Genomic DNA, 9,832 nt, shown 5'->3' with positions numbered 1-9,832 from the left:
CTTTAAGAACAGGTCAGCAGGACCTGCCCCATCCACAGTAAGTGCCCCAGTTCCAAAGTTTCGTAATGACAAGAAGCAGAATTTCAGGCCATTAAGTTCTTACTCTCAGGAAAGTGTGGGTCAGTCGAATTATACCAACTCGCTATGCAGCAAGTGTAATAAGAGACACCCAGGTGAGTGTCGTATGGGTTTGGATATATGCTATAGTTGTGGCCAGAGAGGTCATTTTCAAAGAGATTGTCCGTCAGCTAGGAAAGTTACCAGAGGTAACGTGGCGCAGTCCACGAATTCAGCAGTCCCTCGAAATAATCAGGCCCAGCAGAGGAACACTGCAGCTAAGTCTGGAAACGCAAGCGGTGGGCGAAACCGTTTGTATGCATTGACAGGTCGTCAGGATACAGAAGCTCGTGCAGATGTTGTCATAGGTACACTAACGGTTTTCACTTTTGACGTATATGCCTTTATTGACCCAGGATCCACTTTATCTTATGTAACCCCATTTATTGCAAAGCAATTTGGGTTTGAACTAGAAAAATTGCATGAACCCTTTGAGGTGTCCACCCAAGTGGGTGAGTCAATCATAGCTAGACGTATTTATAGGGGTTGTCCAGTTCTAGTTTGTCACCGCAGAACTATAACCGACTTAGCAGAATTAGAGGTGGTAGACTTTGATGTAATCATTGGTATGGATTGGTTAGCTTCATGTTATGCCACGGTATGTTGTAGAACCAAAGTTGTAAGATTCGAGTTCCCTAATGAGCCAGTCATAGAATGGGAGGGTAATTCAGTAGTACCCAGGGGTAAATTTATTTCTTACTTAAAAGCCAGAAAAATAATTTCTAATGGTTATATCTACCACTTAGTTCGAGTCAAGGATTCAGATGCCCAGACTCCAACTCTCCAGTCCGTGCCAATTGTAAATGAATTTTTAGAGGTCTTTCCCGAAGATCTTCCAGGAGTCCCTCCTGACAGGGAGGTTGAATTTGGAATTGATCTACTTCCTGATACTCAGCTGATATCTATTCTGCCATACAGAATGGCTCCAGCAGAGTCAAAAGAGTTAAAAGCCCAGTTAAAAGATCTTCTTGACAAGGGGTTTATTAAGCCTAGTGTTTCGCCTTGGGGTGCGCCAATCTTATTTGTCCGAAAGAAGGATGGTTCCTTATGTGTGTGTATAGACTACCGTCAGTTGAACAAGGTCACCATTAAGAACAGGTACCTTCTTCCTAGAATAGATGACTTATTCGACCAACTTCAGGGCGCCTAATGTTATTGCAAGATTGACCTCAGATCGGGCTATCATCAGTTAAAGGTTAAGGAAGTTGATATTCTGAAGACCGCTTTCAGAACCCGTTATGGCCATTTTGAATTTCTTGTTATGTTATTTGGGTTGACAAATGCGCTTATCTCGATTTATTCGTCATTGTCTTCATTGATGACATTTTGGTGTATTCCCGTAGTGAGGCTGATCATGCAGAACATCTCAGAATAGTGTTGCAGACTCTTAAAGATCGCGAACATTTTGCAAAATTCTCAAAGTGTGAGTTTTGGCTTAAGTCAGTGGCGTTCTTAGGCCATGTGATCTCAGGTGAATGTGTTAAAGTTGATTCTCAGAAGATTGATGCTGTAAGGAGTTGGCCCAGACCCACCTCAGTTTCTGATATAAGAAATTTCTTGGGTCTGGCAGGCTACTATAGACGTTTCGTAGAAGGATTTTCCTTCGTTTATGCTCCATTGACTAAGCTGACTCAGAAAAGGTTAAGTTTCAATGGTCAGATGCTTGTGAGCGAAGCTTTGAAGAGTTGAAGAGGAGACTAACTTCTGCGCCAGTTTTGACGCTACCAGAAGGAACCGAAGGGTTTGTGGTTTGTTGTGATGCTTCGGGAGTTGGTCTCAGATGTGTCTTAATGCAGCATGGTAAGGTTATAGCTTATGCATCTCATCAGCTCAAGGTTCACGAAAAGAACTTTCCGACTCATGATTTAGAGTTGGTAGCCGTGGTTTTTGCACTTAAGATATGGCGTCATTATTTGTATGGAGTGCATGTGGATATTTTCATATATCACAAAAGCCTGCAGTATATCTTCAAGCAAAGAGAGCTGAATCTTAGGCAAAAGAGATGGCTCGAATTGCTTAAGGATTATGATGTGGATATTCTCTATCATCCAGGGAAAGCGAATGTTGTAGCCGATGCTCTTAGTCGGCGTTCCATGGGGAGTTTAGCCCACGTTGATACAAATAAGAGAGTTATGACTAAGAAAGTTCACAGTTTGGCCAGTCTTGGAGTTCGACTTTTGGACTCCGAGGATGGCGGCGTGGTTGTTCAGAATAGAGCTCTTTTCTCTTTAGTGGTTGAAGTTAAAGAGAAACAGTTTAATGATCCCTACTTGTTGCAGCTAAAAGAGGGGATTCATAAGCATAAGACGACGACTTTCGAACAAGGGGGAGATGATGGTACCTTGAGATACCGAGACAGATTGTGTGTTCCAAATGTAGATGGGCTCAGAGAGTGAATTATGTCTGAAGCTCACAACTCCAGGTATTCCATTCGCCCAGGTTCCACTAAGATGTATCATGATCTTAAGGAGATTTATTGGTGGAACTATATGAAGAAGAATGTGGCAGATTTTGTAGCTAAGTGTCCGAATTGTCAGCAAGTGAAAGCCGAACACCAGAGGCCTGGTGGCTTGGCTCAGAATATTGATATTCCTGTCTAGAAATGGGAAATAATCAATATGGATTTTGTATCAGGTCTACCTCGTTCAGCTAGGAGACATGACTCTATTTGGGTGATCATTGACCGACTTACTAAGTCGGCGCACTTTTTGCCAGTCAAGACCACAGATTCAGCAGAAAATTATGCCTAGTTGTATGTTAATGAAATTGCCAGATTGCATGGGACCTCAGTTTCATTATTTTAGATCGTGGTGCTCAGTTCACAGCATACTTCTGGAAATCCTTTCAGAAAGGATTGGGTACCAAGGTGAACCTCAACACGACTTTTCATCCGCAGACAGATGGCCAGGCAGAGCGCACTATTCAGATCCTTGAGGACATGTGTCCTAGATTTCAAGGGTAATTGGGATGATCACTTACCTTGCATTGAGTATTCTTATAATAACAGTTATCATGCTAGCATTGGGATGGCACCGTTTGAAGCTCTGTATGGGCGAAGGTGTAGGTCACCGATTGGTTGGTTTGAAGTTGGTGAAGTAGAATTTTTAGGGCCGGATTTGGTTTATTAGGCTATGGAGAAAGTCAAGTTAATTCAAGAGCGTTTGAAAACGGCTCAGAGTCGCCAGAAGTCTTACACAGACGTGAGGCGAAGGTACTTAGAACTCCAAGTTGATGATTGGGTGTTCCTTAAAGTCTCACCCATGAAGGGTGTTATGCGATTTGGCAAGAAAGGCAAACTCAGTCCTAGATATATTGGACCTTACAGAATTCTGCGAATGGTTGGTCTAGTAGCTTATGAACTTGAGTTGCCACAAGATTTAACTACTGTACACCCAATATTTCATGTATCCATGTTGAGGAAGTGTGTAGGAGACCCGTCGTTGGTTGTTCCTGCTGATACTATAACAATTAAGGATGGTTTGATCTATGAAGAGATCCCCGTAGCCATTCTTGATCGTCAGGTTCGCAAGTTGAGAACTAAGGAAGTGGCCTCAGTAAAAGTGTTATGGAGAAGTCAGAAAATTGAGGAAGCTACATGGGAAGCCGAGGAGGATATGAAATCCAATTACCCATTTTTGTTTGAAGAGCAAGTAGAGAACTCTTAAGGTAGCTTTTCATGCTCCATGTCATGTCATGTCTCATGTTTCACGCTCATGTCATGTTTCCAGCGCTCATGTCTCATGCTTCAGTATTCATATTTTCATGTAATCACGTCATTTCATGTCCCATGTTTCATGTTATGTTCCTTCATGTTCGTGTATTCAAGTGATGTCTAGTCCCAATCTTAACCACGATCCATCATTCGAGGACGAATGATCCCAAGGGGGAGATATTGTAACACCTCGTACTCTCATACTAAACCATATCGGTAACATTCCATAAATCTGAGTTGGATGTGAATGTATGAAACTAGTATAAAGATGATATTTTAGCTATATGAATCTATTCGGGTGATAAACAGTTGTTTTGAAGTCAAACCAAAAAGTGAAGTTCTTAAGGTCTTCTAAATTCGTCTAAGTCTGAGACAGTATGTACTTATAGCCAGTTTTCGGGTAGTGACATTAGGAATTTGACAAAACTCAAAAATGAAAGTTGTAAGCCTTTGAAATACGTTTCTAACCATATATTATGGAGCTCAAACGGAGCTTTGTTCTAGAGGTTATCTCCGTTTTAATGGACGTTGCGCAGTCTGCGCGAAGTGCTGCGCGAAGTACCCTTCAGGTGCACAATTGCGCACCAGAGGCAGTGCTACTGCCTTCGCTGCGCGATCACTTGCACAAAGTACCCTCCAGCTACGCGACCGCGCACCGACCACGACGTTTTAAGAGCCAAACTTCGTCATATTTATTCCTACTTCGTTTTAAACCAATTTTTCTGAGGTAAAGAACCCTAAAGAAGTCTCTCAAGCCCTAAGGACGAAGCTCTTCTCTCCCAACCTTCAAGATACTTTAAGGTAAGCCTATTCCATGTATTCTAAGTCAGTTCCAACATACGTTCATGATCATTAAGCAAGAACTCATCATTCTTAACATAGGGTTTTCAAGAAAACCCAATTAAAGGGATTCAAGACTAGGTTTTGGGATTCTTATTCAAAGTTCATATTTTCATTACAAGTTTGGAGCATTACCAGGTATGTAGGCGCTATCCACGTGTGGTAACATCCTTGTTCTTCCCCATGTTTTAGTATTCCATGATTGCACACTAGGTTTTAGTGTTCTAGGAATATGCATGATAAACCCTAGCCACTTGAGCCATGATATATTATATTGTCAGTTATAATTCCGTTTGTTTAGTCTTAATTTACTGTTTTGGTGATTGAGACTCAGTCCGTAATTTATGAAAAACCTATAACTTACATCCCATGGGTTCTATATCACAAGATATGAGATATTATGCTTATTTCCATGAAAAACTTGTATATATGTATTTATTGTCATGTCTTCATGTATCCATGTTCATGTTAAGAATCAGAAATCATGTCTTCAGTTATCTTTCATGTTCGGGAGTTGCATTAATACCGAGAAGGCTCAAACATCCTGAAACTACGTATGCCCACATAGGATAAGGATCACTCCGCCCAGTTAGGACGATTCCTTCATGTTTTCCCCATTGAGGGATTTTGGATCCATTCATGTCATGTTCATGTCTTGTACCCTGGCAAGGTACAAGATGGCTTAGCTGATCGGGACGAGATCAGACTCCACGTTTCTCCCCGTAGTAGTTCATGTCGGTATTACAGTTATTATCATGTTTTCATCCCAGTTACAGATTACTCCATGCTTACAGTACTCATGCTCATATTCAGTTTCAGTAATCAGTTTCAGTTTAAATTTCATGTCTATGTATTATGTGCCCGCTTATTCTCTCATGTGTTTATATACCAGTACATCCAAAGTACTGATGTCTCTGTTTATTACCTTGGGGGCCTGCATTTCACGATGCAGGTACTGAATTACAGGACGACGCATCTGCTCAGTAGGACAACTCTCGTATCAGCTTTAAGGTGAGCCCCATTCTCTTCGGGGTTTAGTGAGTAGTTTACTTTATGCAGTAAAGGTATGCTGGGGGCCTTGTCCCAGCAAGCATGTTCCATGTTCAAACTCATATTAGAGGTTTCATAGACTAGGCAAGTGTCATGTTAGACTTTTAGAGTCGGTTAGCCCTTTTTGGCTCATGCATGTTATTTCCGCACTCATGATTAAACAAGTATTTTACAAATTATTATGACTTTATGTGTTTTTTTAAAGCCCATCATATCTCATGTTATATCTCCGCTCATGTCTGCCTCATGATGATTCAGCAAGCCATGTGGTTCGCTCGGTCACATGCAGTCAGACACCGAGTGTCGTGTTACGCCCAGGCCATGGTTCGGGGCGTGACAAACATCCTGAGAGGTAGTTTCGGTGTTGATAGAAATTTAGAAGATATGGGAAAGGAGATTGATGAATTCGAAGTAGGACACGAACAAATTGAAAGTGTAAGAAGGATTGAAGAGGCAGTTGGAAAAAATTCAAAATGACGAGATGAAAGAAGAAACACAACAGCACTTTCGATCAAAGAACATCAATGGAGAAGTTGGCAAAGTTGGTCTATTTTTACGATCAAAACAAGCGAGAAAATGAGATGATCACGATTGAAACAAGTAAGAAAATGGGAGAGGAAAACGATCAGAAGTGGAGAAGTAAGAAGGTGAAGTGAAAGTGTTAAAATGAGAGGGTTAAAAGCCTTATATAGGCATGGGGGATTGAAACGGTTACAGAGGTTAGCCAACCGGGGGGTGCCACGTGTCCCACAATTAATGAGACGTGATTTGAAGAGATGTACGTTACGACGGTTACCGAAGTTGGCCATTCGGGATGAGACACGTGGCTGATGGCAGAGGGACGTGACACAACTGTTCCTGCTAAAATTTAAAGATAAGCGAGCTTGTGAAACCACCGATTTTGTGACTTATCCACTTCCCGTTACTCCGGTAAAACTATGGTCCGGAAAGTGTGGGGACTATCTGTATACGGTAAAAACTGGATATGCGGAAGACCGGTGACACCTGGGCCGGGGGTAAGATCAAATGAGCATGAGTATAATCAGTATTTTCTTCAGACCGGGGATTGCACCAGATGTGGCTGATGAAGAAAAGAGAAGTAAATCTGTTGGTCCGGTATCTCCGGACCAAACTCTGCGTTGCCGTTAGCCCGGTTTCGCCAAGTCAAGTTCTCGTGGCTGTTAGTCCGGTTTACCAGCTGCAGAACAGTCACGCATCAAGACCGTTCTGCCATTTTGTACTGACAACCGTACGGGTGTCAGACCGTACAGTCCTATCTTATCCTTTTAGGGTTTCTTTATTTCAAAAGGGCTTTGTGTAGTATGAAAGGCCCATGAGGCAAAACTATAAATAGAGGACATTTCCCTACTTTTAGGGGTTAGCTTTTTTGGATCTAGAGCATTGTAATATAAAATATATTGAAGCACTCTCTCCCTCTCTTTCCTTTTTTAGTCCGAATCAGTGGATCTTGAGACTTGTTTATTCTTTTAACATTGTTAGTTAAATCATCCATAACAACGTGCTCATTCAAGGCATCGACATATATATATATATATATATATATATATATATATATATATATATATATATATATATATATATATATATTCACATTTACATAATATAGCACCCAAATTCGGGGTAAACACTACTCTTTTTGCTATTTTAATTTGTTAATCTAACATCAGTAAGATCTGCAGTATAGCCCAAAACAAGCCAATAATTTAATACTTTGTGCCCTGATTACCTAGGTTTTGTCCCTTATGATGATCTTTCTAAAATTTCTCATTTAAATAAATAGCTAGCATGGTAAGTCCGAATCAAGTACCCATTTGTGGGTGCGTTCATTACGAAGAAAAAGCAGCATTTTTGGTTCTTACGTCTTAGTGATGATTTGGCGGGACGACAAATGAATCTTGCATTACGGTTTTCTCATCATTGGAAAGAAAATTTTCATGCTGAAGCAGAGGAAGAACAATCTGACCACATCTTGACGACAAACAAACTGGACAAAATTATCTCCTACCTCATTCAACAACAAGTGAAAGATGACGAATTTCAGACGAATTCTTATATTTGTGAACAAGTTATTGAACGTTATTATTATTTTCTACAAAGAGGTAAAAGAACTAAGGACTCGACACTTTTGTAACCCAAAAAAAAATTTGGGAACCAAACTAACCCATTAAAAAAAAAGAACTAAACTAGGCTTCACGCACAGATTCTGTGCATTAAAGGGCCAAAGTGTACATTTGCATTTTGGCCTTTTCACGCACAGAATCTGTGCGTGAAACCCGTTCCTAAACCCCCCCAGCCCAACCTTTATTCTCTGGAAATCAAACTCAAAATTAAGATTTTTTGCGTACTTTGACCGAAGATTAGTCACGTTTCAAAATACCGGAATATAAATATTTTATATAGAACTTAATATTTTTTTTAGTGTACAATAATATCGGCTCATTATATCAAGTATACATATACATTTGGATCGTCGTTTTAGGGGTTGTAAGGTGCTCCGAAGTACGTTTGAAAACTTGTTATATTTAGGTTTAAGTTCCATATTTTATAGGGTTTTTATTAATCTCTTTTGTTTTACTCCCAAGCTATGAAACTACTTTTTTGGTTCAAGACGAGAGGTTCATAATAATTGAAAAATATTTCATTCCATTAGCAACGAAATACATCATTAAATTACAATAGACTTAAAAATAAATAAATCAAGTTCTAGACACTCTTCTACTTCCAGATGTGTTGCCACCACCGGAGTTTTGCCCACATGAACGCTTATCATGCCCAAATTGCTTACATGTCGAGCACTTGCGAGAGTAATTCTTTTCGCTAACATACATTTGATTGTGATAACGGGTTAGCTTGTTTTTTTCCCAATTTACGGATATGGTTCTTGTTCGCAATCATAGAAAACGGCGCGGCTGACCAATAAGCTTGATCACCAAGGGGATGGAATTGGCCGGAATATGCTTTAAGGTATTTTACGACCTTATATTCCTCCGCTATATAATCAGTTACATTTCTGACCGTTGTCTCAAAGCACCTGACTGCATGAGAACACGGCATGTGGTACGTTTGCCACTTACCACAAGTGCATGATTGTGTACGCTCAGTAACGATATGCTTGTTTCCTCCTTTGCCGTCGCAATAACCCGTTCTAACTTTATACACTCGTTGAACGACGTCATACTCGGTCATTTGGTGACCCTCTGCCTTTCTTCTATGGTGATCTATCTTTTTATAGGGCTTTGGCATCCATGTTATCTTGTCGGCTAATATAACTCTTGCCTGCCTTGTCCTATCTGCAAATCGCTCCATGACCTGCCTGAAAGTTAGTCTTACCATTGCGGTGACAGGTAATCCTCGAGTAGATTTGAGGAGTCCATTGAAAGACTCTGAGATGTTCGTTGTAAGCATGCCCCATCTCCTTCCTCCATCAGCATAAAACGTCCATTTGTCAATTTCTAATTTCATCAACCAAACATATGCCTCTTCACTCACTTCCTTTATCAGCTCCATTTTTGCAGCCCATTTTCTTTATTGATGCTGCATCGCTGTCCCCCACATCAATTTGTTTACAGTGTCATTTGCAGCCTTCCAGGGTACGCATATTGTGCAATATGCCTTTATGACGATCTGATAGGACACATATGCCCTGACGACCCTTAATAACATGAGTTTGTAGGTGAGTCAAGAACATCCCCCATGTCTCGTTGCTCTCATTGGCTGCAATTGCGAAAGCAAGAGTGAATATTGACCCATTGGCATCCATACCTACTGTAATTAGGAGCTTAATTTCATATCGGCCATATACATGGGTCCCATCTATCGATATCACATTCCGGCAGTGAGAAAATCCATCAATACTTGGTTTGAATGCCCAAAAGACGAAGTCGAAAATTCTGCCCTCTAAAAGCCGCCACTGTACAACAGTGCCAGGATTAGCATGTTGTAGAGCCGCCATATACCCCGGCAAAGCCTGAAAAGAGGATTCCCAAGTTCCAAAGATCGTTTCAAAAGAACGTCTACGCCCGAGAAATCCCTTTCTCTTGCTTATGATTTTACCATAATTTGAGTGGACCATGCCAATACAAGTTTTGATAG

The sequence above is a fragment of the Lycium barbarum genome, chromosome 10, assembly GCF_019175385.1.
Source record: "Lycium barbarum isolate Lr01 chromosome 10, ASM1917538v2, whole genome shotgun sequence".
Classification (NCBI taxonomy): Eukaryota; Viridiplantae; Streptophyta; class Magnoliopsida; order Solanales; family Solanaceae; genus Lycium; species Lycium barbarum.
Note: the sequence above shows the minus strand (reverse complement) of the source record.